Below are 13,611 nucleotides of genomic sequence, written 5' to 3'. Positions count from 1 at the left end.
GATGAGAAATCTTTCATTATTACGGTAAGAAAATTCTCGTCAAAACGTTCAGCAAGTTTACTTGGATTCTCCCGACGTGCAGTCGATCGCAAGTCTCGGAAAATAAACAATCAACAACTCCTTTTAGTTACGGTTAGTTAGCAAGTGTTTGCTAGCAAGCTAGCAAGCAAAAATTTATCTCATGTTACATGTACACATAGTGTCTCCTCCTAGAATGGACGGTAGCAGGTGGAGTTTTATCCGCTTTAGATTATTAGCTAGCTAGCTAACTACATCATCTCATTCTACTTACAGAGTTTTGAGTTTTTTATGAGGAAAATAATGAACAATGGGGTGGTCACAGCAGAGTTACTGTTATCACCTCAAAGTTGATTATTATAAGTTGATTATTTTCCTACGACAGCACGTCCCAACGTCCCACGTTCCTCTATCGCATCTTGACAAATACGAAGAAAAAAATTTATAAATGAAAAGAACGATGTTGTACTTTTTATCCCTTTAGAGTTACATTTTAATGTTGTGGATCGTCCGCGAAGCAAGTATTTCTTGTTACATTTACATTACACCAGCTATAAAGAGTATTTCATTGACCAACCACTATTTGTTTTTTCTTGTAGCTTGTCATGTTACCGAGAAACCACAACGCGTAAAATCTTCTGTCCTGAGGATGTCGGGAAAAAAGTCAGCATTAGATCTGTACCTGACGCTGGAGGCTCCGTAAATGTTAAATAAACGTTAATAAAACTTCACCATACGAACGATTTTAAAGTCAGATTATATGGAGTGTCACACCTTAGTCCCTGTGAATGAGCCGTTACTATAGAAACGATAACGTATTAGAACGAGCGTGTTAATATAGCGAAACCTGTGATTCGCAGCTGTGCTACTGGCCAATCAGATTAATGTATCCAATATATATGTACATATATACTGTGTGTGTGTGTGTGTGTGTGAGAGAGAGAGATAGAGAGAGAGAGAGAGAGAGAGAGAGAGACAGAGATTCAGCACAATGTAGTCAGTGTATGTCCTCATTATTCAGACCCGACAAGATGTAGCACTATCCACACACACACACACACACAATCATTTTGACATCTGAAAGTGTTTGTGTGTGCTTGCCCACTGACATTTGTCCAGGTGAAGGACAATGAAAAGAAACGGACATTAATTCCGGTGTGTGTGTGTGTGTGTGTGTGTGTGTGTGTGTGTGTGTGTGTGTGTGTGTGTGTGTGTCGGCCTAAACATTGAATGCAGTTGAAGCATGATTAAACTAATTCATATCCCGGGATGGCCACCATATGGTCTAGTTTAATTATGACAGATGAATTTGGTTAAACGTGTGTGTGTGCATGTGTGTGTGTATGTATGTGTGTATACAGCAGATGTGGAGGCAGGTGCTCTTAGCTATTTTCAACTAACACTAAGTCAATGTTATTCACTAAACAGTCAGACACACTTATATACACTGATATTATACTTACACACACACACACACATACAGCTTGTGTAACAGTGTAAATTTGCTTCCCCTCAAAATAACTCAACACACAGCCATTAATGTCTAAACCGCTGGCAACAAAAGTGAGTACACCCCTAAGTGAAAATGTTCAAACTGGTCCCAAAGTGTCAATATTTTGTGTGGCCACCATTATTTTCCAGCGCTGCCTTAAGCCTCTTGGGCATGGAGTTCACCAGAGCTTCACAGGTTCCGCTGGAGTCCTCTTCCACTCCTCCATGATGACATCACGGAGCTGGTGGATGTTAGAGACCTTGTGCTCCTCCACCTTCCGTTTGAGGATGCCCCACAGATGCTCAATAGGGTTTAGGTCTGGAGACATGCTCGGCCAGTCCATCACCTTCACCCTCAGCTTCTTTAGCAAGGCAGCGGTCGTCTTGGAGGTGTGTTTGGGGTCGTTATCATGCTGGAATACTGCATACTGATCATGCTCTGTTTCAGTATGTCACAGTACATGTTGGCATTCATGGTTCCCTCAATGAACTGTAGCTCCCCAGTGCCGGCAGCACTCATGCAGCCCCAGACCATGACACTCCCACCACCATGCTTGACTGTAGGCAAGACACACTTGTCTTTGTGCTCCTCACCTGGTTGCCGCCACACATGCTTGACACCGTCTGAACCAAATAAGTTTATCTTGGTCTCATCAGACCACAGGACATGGTTCCAGTAATCCATGTCCTTAGTCTGCTTGTCTTCAGCAAACTGTTTGGGGGCTTTCTTGGGCATCTTTAGAAGAGGCTTCCTTCTGGGGCGACAGCCATGCAGACCAATTTGATGCAGTGTGCGGTGTATGGTCTGAGCACTGACAGGCTGACCGCCCACCCCTTCAACCTCTGCAGCAATGCTGGCAGCACTCATACGTCTATTTCCCAAAGACAACCTCTGGATATGACACTGAGCACGTGCACTCAACTTCTTTGGTCGACCATGGCGAGGCCTGTTCTGAGTGGAACCTGTCCTGTTAAACCGCTGTATGGTCTTGACCACATTGCTGCAGCTCAATGTCAAGCTCTTGGCAATCTTCTTATAGCCTAGGCCATCTTTATGTAGAGCAACAAGTCTTTTGTTCAGATCCTCAGAGAGTTCTTTCCCATGAGGTGCCATGTTGAACTTCCAGTGACCAGTATGAGGGAGTGTGAGAGCGATGACACCAAATTTAACACACCTGCTCCCCATTCACACCTGAGACCTTGTAACACTAGCAAGTCACATGACACCGGGGAGGGAAAATGGCTAATTGGGCCCAATTTGGACATTTTCACTTAGGGGTGTACTCACTTTTGTTGCCAGCGGTTTAGACATTAATGGCTGTGGGTTGAGTTATTTTGAGGGGACAGCAAATTTACACTGTTACACAAGCTGTACACTCACTACTTTACATTGTAGCAGAGTGTCATTTCTTCAGTGTTGTCACATGAAAAGATATCATCAAATATTTACAAAAATGTGAGGGGTGTACTCACTTTTGTGAGATACTGTACTTGTGGAAAGAAAAACATTTCGTAACACGGGTTGTGCTGCGACTCTGACAACGTAATAATTCACAGCTGTCATCATCAGCTCTGAGGCTAGTCAGCTAAGTTTAGGTGAGTGTGGAGAATTAACACTAACACCGAATCCAGTACATGTATTTTTATTACTCGGCTTGCACTCGTCTTTCTAAGTTTCAGAAAACGTTAGATAGATTATTAAACCCAAGTGCTCCGACTGGCAATGGCTATTTTAGCATGACTCGTAGCGTGTCACGAAAAGTTTTTGTGTTTAAGCTAGCAAGCTAAAACACTAGTTTTCCTGTGCTAATTTTCAGTTCTGAAACCAATGGGAGCAAGCTAGGTAACTCTAGCTAAATAAACAAGACTTTTAAACTAGAACTAAACGTACAAACTTGATCACTGACTTGTGTTTTCTGATTGTGAAGCATTCTCCAGCCTGGATTTTTAGCTACCTGGCAAACGTCAGTTGGCTAGCTTGCTGCCGTTAAGGCCAAACTTCTTTCTAAAATGACGCACGTGTCCAAAACCAGCTGACACGGCAGTTAGTTTAGTAGCACGCATCAGGGGCAGATATAAAGTGGAGTCACTACGGTGTCCGCTGTGAGGCCGTGTCAGTCAAGACAAAGTGACAAACCAAAATCTGTGCTGTCAAAGTTGTCAAGTGGGTTTTATACATTAGCAACATTTGCCCCACACTGAAGAAGGTAGCTTGTCAAGTGCCAAAGGGCTCATGAGGTTTTTATTTTTTTGTTTTTTTTCAGACTGTGCTCGGAGTTACAGATGTTTTTGCATGAACAGCACTCTCCCAAGGCAAGTTTCCTTGATGATCCAGTACAGCTGGTCAAATTAGCCGAGCCGGCAGCTTGATTCTGAAATAAATACGCCACTGCGGGGACTCTCTTTAACAAGTTTTGACGTGTCTGACAAAAAAATCACTGCACAAAAAAAAAGTCAGTAAAATTAGTGAAAGTGATGTTTCAGCTTTCCCAAGTTTGGAGAACCATCTGGGGCACACGATGCTGCTGTTTGTTCGTGAAGAGATTTTAGACCGAAATAGAAAACTTGTGCTAAAAATACTCGTGTTTTCGACCTACTGAATTTAAACAGCTGTTACTGTTGAGTTTCTCGAATCCAGGGACAGAGTGACTCCACCAGTCCTCCCATTAAAGGCTTTTATTTACATGCTACCCACTACTGTCTTCTATTCAATCATGTACGCTGTATCTCAACGTACGTCATCGCAGCTATAAACAGTGAAAATGCAAAACGTAAACTCGTCTGTCCTGAAGACTTTCCCATGATGGAAATAATAATATATAATGCCTGATGAGGTCGGAGAATACATGGCGAGGGATCGGAGACCGTTCCTACATACAGATTCTCTCCAGATCCTTCACATTTTGAGGTCCACGCTGGTGGACTCTCCTCTTCAGTTCAGCCCACAGGTTTTCTATGGGGTTCAGGTCAGGGGACTGGGATGGTCATGGCAGGACCTTGATTTTGTGGTCAGTAAACCATTTTTGTGTTGATTTTGATGTATGTTTTGGATCATTGTCCTGCTGGAAGATCCAACCACGGCCCATTTGAAGCTTTCTGGCAGAGGCAGTCAGGTTTTCATTTAATATCTTTTGATATTTCAATTATTAAAGTCCATGATGCCATGTATCCTAACAAAATGTCCAGGTCCTCTGGCAGAAAAACAGCCCCAAAACATCAAAGAGCCACCACCATATTTACCCGTGGGCATGAGGTACTTTTCCATATGTCTACCTCTCTGTGTGAACCAGAACCACCTCTGGTGTTCATCTCCAAAAAGCTCTATTTTGGTTTCATCTGACCGTAGAACCCGATCCCATGTGAAGTTCCAGTAGTGTCTGGAAAACTGAAGACGCTCGAGTTTGTTTTTGGATGAGAGTAGAGGCTTTTTTCTTGAAACCCTTCCAAACAACTTGTGGTGATGTAGGAGATTTCAGATTGAAGTTCTGGAGACTTTCTGACCTCAAGACACAACTAACTTCTGCAGTTCTCCAGCTGTGATCCATGGAGATTTTTTGGCCATTTGAACCGTCCACTTCACAGCGCGTTGAGACGATATAGACACACGTCCAGTTCCAGGTTGATTCATAACATTTCCAGTTGACTGGAACTTCTTAATTATTGCTCTGATGGTGTTAATGGGCATTTTCAATGCTTCTGCTATTTTCTTATAGACACGCCCCATTTTGTGAAGCTCAACAACCTTTTGCCGCACATCACAGCTATATTCCTTGGTCTTACCCATTGTTATCAATGAATAAGGGAATTTGGCCTATGTGTTGAATCATATTTATACCCCTGTGAAACAGGAAGTCATGGTTGAAAATTTCCTGTTCGTAGTCACCCACATGTACTAAAAAAATATCAAATATCAATGGGAATATATGTCAAATATATTTCTCTCATGAATTCATAGGGGTGCCAATAATTGTTGCACACCTATATTTAACAAAGATGTTTTTTGATAAACGTGTGTTGTGTTTGAAATTGTTTGATATCCATGGAAGCAAAGCGTTTTTGTGAATTCTTTGAACAAATGATCAAAAGGTTAAACAATAAAGACAAATTTTCATAGACTTCTTTACTCATATTTACCAAGGGTGCTAATATTAGTGGAGGGCACTATATTAGAACATAAGCATTAATATAAATACAGGCTTTCAAGCTTTATTTGTGACAGTTGCAGTTGCAGAAAACTTCTTGAACTGGCGAAAATGCACTCACATGACATGGTTTTTCACAGCGATGTTTGTTGGTAAATAAGACTGTAGCTGTACTCGGGTTCGACGCACACGAATCGGAGAGGGATTTGGCTGAACGCGTGTTGTGACGACTTCACATGGCACGTCTTGGCCCGAATCTGCGGAACATCTGCGGTAATTTTGAGGATCTTCTGTTTTGCAGTTTTGTTGTAATCTCATGATGAGAAACTACGTATTAGATTAGAAGTTTTCCTAAAGATATTTTCACAACATTTTACAACTCATGAACTCATTTCCGCTCACTAATCGAAGGCACGTGGCTAGCCAGCTAGCTACTGTTATGTCAGCTAATGTAAAGGAATTTGGTCCAAGTTGATATGATGCATTGTGAACGTTGTGAGGTTCTGATCATCAAAACCCTGATCATCTTTCCTTTATGAATTCCCCCCACCCCCATCCTCCACCCCAACCCCCAAGCTTGCCATTATGTTCAGGCTAGAAACACTACTTTATTTTTTCTATAATTAGCTGTTGGCCGTTTTTTATTACCCGTATCCCTTTTCTCCGTGTCTCTCTCTCTCTCTCTCTCTCTCTCTCTCTCCCATCCATTCCTTTCCCCCTGCAATTCTCCTCTCCACATCCACATCCCCACACACACACACACACACACATACACACACTGCTCATCCATAATGCACAGAGGAACAGGAACTTTGATCTTCTGGCTGACTCCCCTCGGAGGCAACGGCAAAGGAGAAATCCAGAAATAACAGCATGAAGCACAAAAGAGAGTGAGAAAAAAAGTGTGTGTGTGTGCATGTGTGTGGATATGGGCGGGTGTGTAAGAGAGGAAGAAAGAGCAATAGGGAGCGAGAGAGAAGTGTTTCATGTTTCATATAGACTGCGAATGGAGACTGTTCTCTTTTTAATAGCTTGAGTGCCATTACAGAGAGAGAGAGAGAGAGAGAGAGAGAGAGAGAGGACTGACGATTTGCCAGGCACGATTGAGTCGATCTATAAGGATTTCTATACACACACTTTCTTGTCATATTACACACACACACACACACACACATATATATATATATATATATATATATATATATATATATATATATATATATATATATATATATACACATATACATACATATATATATATACATATATACATATATACACATATATATATATGTATCAGTAACCAAAAGAAAATATTTTGGCACTTTTACAAACATGCACAAGCACACACACACACACACACACACACACACACACACACACACACACAATACAGTTCTCCTCACGAGAACCTGCTTACAGTTACGGGTGTCAGTTATCCTTATACCCCCTAATAATCTCCATCTCTGAGTCGGCTACATCACTTTCCTCTCCTCTCCACTAATAGCTGGTGTCTGGTGGTGGTTCTGGAGCACTATAGCTACCGTCACATCATCCAGGTGGATGTTACACACAGATGAATGTCTCATGAACATGTATAATTATTTTATTAAAGAGGGACATTTCAGAAACACTAAACGTTCTCAGTGTGTGTTTTGGTCTGTTATTGAAGCCCACAGCTAATATGCTGTTTGTCCTGTGATCTGGGAACCTGTCCAAGTGTGTGTGTGTGTGTGTGTGTGTGTGTGTGGGCATGTCTTTAGATCTCGTTGGGGACCAAATATCCCGACAAGGATAGGAATATCTGACGGCTTCAACCTTCTGGGGACATTTGGTAGGTCCTCATAAGGAATTTTTTTTTTTTTTTACACAAAAACTGCGGCTTTTATTCAAATAAACTAAACGGTTAAGATTAGGATTAGATTTATGTGTATCATAGCATCAATTAATGCTATCAATGGAAGGTCCTCATAAATAAGACAAACCTGTGTGTGTGTGTGTGTGTTCAGCAACATGCTGCATGACAATGAATTCCTGTGCTGCTTTATGTGTCACAGCATGTATGTGCTTGTTTTATGCGTTTAAGTGTGTAAATGTGTGGAGGTGTGTGTGAAGGCTAAGCAGTCCAGATGGGTCCAGATGGCAGTGCGTGTGTGTGTGTGTGTGTGTGTGTGTGTGTGTGTGTGTATAAAGGTGCTGGAAAGACTCAAAGCCAGCGTGTTTTGTATCTTGTATGCCACAAGCGATAGCGCTTCCTGACGTATGCGACACAGCCGATGGCCTCGGGGTGCCACAGGACGACGCGACCCTCAAATCCTGCCACACGCCTGTTTGCCTGCCGTCCTGCCTCATTACACGATGATGCTCATTGGTTGCCATTGGTTGCCCCTTCTTCGATCTAAACTGCCCTCAACCACCACCCCCACCCCCACCCCCACCACCCCACACTCACTCCCACCCCCACTCACCGCTTTTCTTTTCAACTGTCTTCCTAATGAACTCGCACCAAAAAGATTGAATCAAACACACACAAAGCAAGGCTTCTGTATATGTTTGTGTGTAGTCCTAAATGCAGCAGAGTGAACAGATTTAATATAAATATATTTTTAAAGACTCTTATTCTGTGTTAATGGCGCCATCATGTGGTCAGACACCGCAAGCAACTGAGAAAAACAAAGCGGTGCCTTTTTCCTTCTTCAGAGGCAAAGTGAAACTCGGGGTGTGTGTAGGTGAAAGAAATATGTGACGCAGAGGTAGGGTTCAGAGTGGGGCGGGGGGGGGAGGGGGTGTGGGGTAGAGGTTCGTGTTAGCAGGAATGCGCTGTAGGTGCAAGAAACGATGGGTGTGTGAAATAGGGCATCCATTTAGGGATTAAAAAGAGCAGCAGGTGTCCCACTAATACACCTGTGTGAAGACAGTGTGTGTGTGTAAGAGTGTAAAAGAATGTGAGTGCACACGTGTCCATGTGCTTGAAATAGTGTACAAAAGAATGTGTGTGTGTGTGAGAGAGAGAGAGAGAAAGAGAGAGAGAGAAAGAGAGAGAGAGAAAGAGAGAGAGTGAGTGAGTAAAACAGTATTCGGTGAAAGAGAAAGAGAGCGAGAGAGAGAGCGAGAGAGAGAGAGAGAGAGAGAGAGAGAGAGTGAGTGTTACATGTACCTGTATCTTAAAGCTTAGCATGTTAGCAAACGAGCTAGTTGCCATGCTAGCTGATTAGCAAGACAATATGATTTTTTTTGTACCTATATTAAAGCTTAGCATGTTAGCAAACGAGCTAGTTGCCATTCTAGCTGATTAGCAAGACAATATGATTTTTTTTTTTTGTACTTATCTTAACCCTCTACTGCACACATGAAAAAAATGGTTTAATCATTTCTTGGTTCATTTTGGGACATTTTATTGATAAAAAACATTTCTTTTTATTTCTTCTTATATTGTACATAAATACATGTGAATTCTATGTGATAACATACAAACACATGTTGGACATGTTAGAAAACACGTCCTTGAAAAATGGCCCTTATCGCACAACGTTGCCCTGAGGCAATAAAAAGAAGAACTCAATTTCTGAACATGAAAAAAAAAAAACCTTCATAAACCTGACAAATGTCACATATCGAAGGTAATGGAGGTTAGGATTGATGCAAATGCAGATAAGAGCTTTTAATAAAGAGAGGCAGGCAGACAAATACAAATCATGACACAGTATCGTGGTCAGAAACAGGCAGTGGGTCAGGCGATCTGCCAAACAGGCATAAACTAGGCAAGGCAAAAACACATAACGAGAAACAAGAAACAAGATCAATGACTAAGAAATAAAACGAGGAACATGGTACAAACGCTTTGTATGGTGATAACACTCAATACTTCGCAAAGACTAGTGTTCAAACAGTCTTGTGGAGTATGTGTGGTGTGATTGTGTGTGAGATTGGATGCAGGTGTGTGTGATTAGAATGAAAGTGAGTGTTCTGGGAATTGTGGTTCATGGCAGTCATGTTTGTAGTCACTGGTTTGCTGTGATATGACAACAAAAGGCTTCTCTACACCTTCATATACACAAACACATTTTTTTTTTTTTTACAGTCAATGTCATTTTAAATAAGAATGGTAAAGCAAATAATCTCACCTTCTACTCACACCATGTGCTCCTGTGACCATGCGTCAGAAAAGGAAGTCCTGTCAAAATGATGCTTGATAGTGACTCCCACACCTCACTGGACTGTTCTTTGATATGTTTTTGATCATTCTGGTTGGTTGCAATAATTTAAAGAAACATGTACTGGACATGGGGCTTAAGAAAACTTTCCATTGCCTGAGGGCAACACTGTGCAGTAGAGGGTTTACATGTTAGCAAACGAATTAGTTGCCATGCTAGCTGATTATCAAGGCAATGTGAATTTTTTTTGTACCTATCTTAATCTTTTACTGCACACATTTTGACGGTACATGATTCCACGTTATGTCTTGGTTCATTTTGGTACATTTTATTGATAAACATTTTTTTTTTTTTTTTTTTGTCCCCAAGCCCCCCCAAATATCTTTTCATTGCCCCTGGGCACAGTTGTGCGACAATTGTCCAGAATCACTGAGAAAATTATGAATTCACGGATGATAAGACAATGCTCAGAAAGCAATGCAAAATCACAAAATCTTTTTAGAAAATGTCAACAAATCGTTAAACAAAAAGGAAAAGAACACTTGGAACTTATTTCCATGCTGGATTTGATCCAGGTGTAGGTTTGTATTGTGTAATGCGTCATGCCACGTACTTCATGTTATGAGATTTTACTCTGTGTGAAACTTCAAAAAGCACAAGTTTTCTGCTGTTAAACAGAGGTGTACATGACACTTTTTGCACATCACTTTAGGTGTTCCTGTAGACCCAGGAACCCTGCATCTTCCCTTCTTGTCACACATTATTTGTCAGTGTAACATATTGTCCAAGCGGACATCCCGGTTAGGGATGGGAGCCGCGAGGCCCTGCTTCCTTCTCTTCTCCTCATACTGTTGGGAAATCAGTATAAAGCAATCAGGGAATCCAATAAGTCAACACCTCCCATGTGCCGATTGGATTGTATGTGGATACTGCTGCAGGGCATGGGACCTTAAATCACTTCAAGAGGCTGCAGCGATTTTCAGTCTTACAGTTTTGTTTAATTGGTTTCATGCAATTCTCATAAGCAAGAACTGATACATTTTCAGAACTGATAATACTAATCTTACAACAGATCATTAAAAATGCACTTTTTTTTTCAAACATTTCAGCATATTTTCAATTATGTTCAGATCAAAGAGGTAGACGTGGACCCTGCCAAAGAGATGGGCATGGGCCTAGTCAGAGAGGTGGGCATCAGAAGAATGTAAAATGGCGCACTTGTAAGCAGTGTGAGCAGAAGGCAATGTACTGTCATTTCAAATGAAGTCCGGGCCATCATTGTTGACCATGTGGTTAACAGAGGCCTTACCATGGCAAAGGCTGCCAGGTTAATTCACCGTAACCTACAACTAGATCCACTGTCAGCTCCATCATCAGAACATTTCGCCTAGAAAGCCGGTAAGTCTCCTAACTATAAACTATACTTTTATGGTACAGTAAATTGCAATACTATATAGAATAGTGAACAAAATTTCATTATCACACATTTTTTGTCATTTACAGTAGTAAAATATTGATAGCATACTCTGTTTTACTCTCAGAATTGGCAGGAAAGCACCTGGTGCTGGTCATACATGTATACTGACTGACCAGCAAGAGTCGGCTGTGGTGGAAACGGTCAGGGCCAGGAATGACATACGGCTGTCCGAAATAAAGCAGGTTATTGAGGAGAGCAATGACACCTTTGCCAATGTGGCATCAATCAGGCTTCCAACTATTGGCCGCCTTTTGAAACAAATTTACCTGGTGCCTTTTGAGAGAAACAATGCCCGGGTGAAACGACTTCATGCAGAATAAGTTCAGGTACAGGTGGGCACAGGTGGTGTACTTTATGTTCAGTTTTTACGTATGTGATACTCACAGTACTGTGCTAACAATACAGGCTAACAATGTCAACTATTCTTTGTGAAAGAGCTAACTAAATTATCTTTTTTAGAGGGTGATGTAGCTGGATGCTGCTGTGAATCATCCAACGGGCAACCATCCAAGTGCCTGGACAACTTGGGGGAAACATCTCAATGTGTGCGGCTATACGTGAAGATGATGTGGTAGGCTGTAGACCGGTTCTTGGATCATACAACACAGAACACCAGCTAGCTTTTCTATATGAACTTGAGCAGGCCTGTAAGGGGGACGATATCAGATATGTTATTGTGTGGCACAATGCCAGCTTCCATCATGCAGAGCTGGTTCAGGAATGGTTTCAGACTCATCCTTGGTTCATGACCTTATATTTCCCACCATACTCCCCTTTACTCAACCCAATTGAGGAATTCTTCTCTGCTTGGAGGTGGAAGGTGTATGATCGCCATCCACATGAGCATGTCACCCTCCTTCAAGCCATGGATGAGGCTTGCAAGGACATAACTGCAGAGTAATGTCAAGTCTGGATTCGTCATGCCAGAAGATTTTTCCCCACGGTGCATGAACAACGCGGATCTTCACTTTGATGTTGATGAAAGGTTTTGGCCAAATGTTGAAGACAGGCTTGATGTTAATTAATTTGAGACTATCTCCATTCACAGCAAATTGTTTACATTTATTTACAATGCAACCACAGTAATGTTGAAAAAATACTGTAAAATAAAAATATTTTTCCTGTGTAAGTGACTTTTGATGTGTTCTTTGATCACATTTTACTTGTGTAAATAAAATAATGTCCATTTTATTATGTTTTTTTGTCAGTTTGGTTGGATAATGTAAGTGTAATATCTATTGTGATGACAGTGTACACTGTATTACAGTACAGTAAGTCATTCAGAACCAAGGGTGATGTGAAATGTGTATCCTGCCTTGTTTTCTGTTGACTTGTTAAAAGTACTGAATTGAAAGATCATACTGTTGTGTTTTGGTGATTACAATAAATGTTCTCATTACATGTTACAATAATCTTGTTTTTTGAAACAATGATTTTGTGGAAAGAAAATATGTACAACTATGTCACATTATACATTTAAATATGTATAAGAGTTTTGAAAAATTACCACTTACTTGTGAAAATAGTACCAAAGCAAATAAAAAGTGTAATTATTCTGCACTAATTGCTGTATAAAAAGTGGTGCTGAAGCTGTATGAAGGTGTAATGGAAGCAGGCAGGTGTGTGTGAGACTCTGTAGCTCAGTTGGCTTAGTGGTCACCTCTATGGCTCAGAAGGTGCTTGGATCAAAACCCAACCAGAGGTCTTGGTAATGGAGTTTGAGGGGTGGTGTGGCGGACTAGACTGTGGGTGGGTGTATTCCTCTATAAGGTGCAGGTGATTTGTGAGTGCAGGCTGGGGTATAGGTGGAGGAAGGGGATGGAGCAGCATGAGTGGGTGTGAGCTCAGGATGTAGTGTAGGATTATCAGGGTTGTGGTGGAGGTTGGAGTAGTAGCTGTGTAAATGCAGTACAGGTGAATGCAGTTGTCATGTCTATTGTGGGTGTTGGAGGAGGTGTAGCAGGTGGGAAAGAAAAGGAGGAGCAGATGTGGGAGAGTGCACACCCTCCAGTGGAAGAGAGGGAGGGTGATGGGTGTGGACTCAAGGAAAGAGATTGAGTGATTAGAAAGATGAAGAGTGGCCCTAATTAAAAGTAGTGTGTGTTACATATGTCTTTAATCAATTAACTAATTATTCTGCTGTATCTAAGTGATTAACTCACTGATTAATAGAGGCTGAAATCAGCGATAAAAAAATTTCAAACTCAGTTCAGTACTTGAGAAGGGTCAGAAAGACCTCAGGACGGAACCTTAAAAGTCTCCGGAAGAGTCCTACAGAATCAAGACCCCAGAAATAATCCTAAAGGGTGAAAGACCACAGTTTAGAAGA

The sequence above is a fragment of the Ictalurus punctatus genome, chromosome 17, assembly GCF_001660625.3.
Source record: "Ictalurus punctatus breed USDA103 chromosome 17, Coco_2.0, whole genome shotgun sequence".
Taxonomy (NCBI): Eukaryota; Metazoa; Chordata; class Actinopteri; order Siluriformes; family Ictaluridae; genus Ictalurus; species Ictalurus punctatus.
This window is presented reverse-complemented; position numbering follows the sequence as displayed.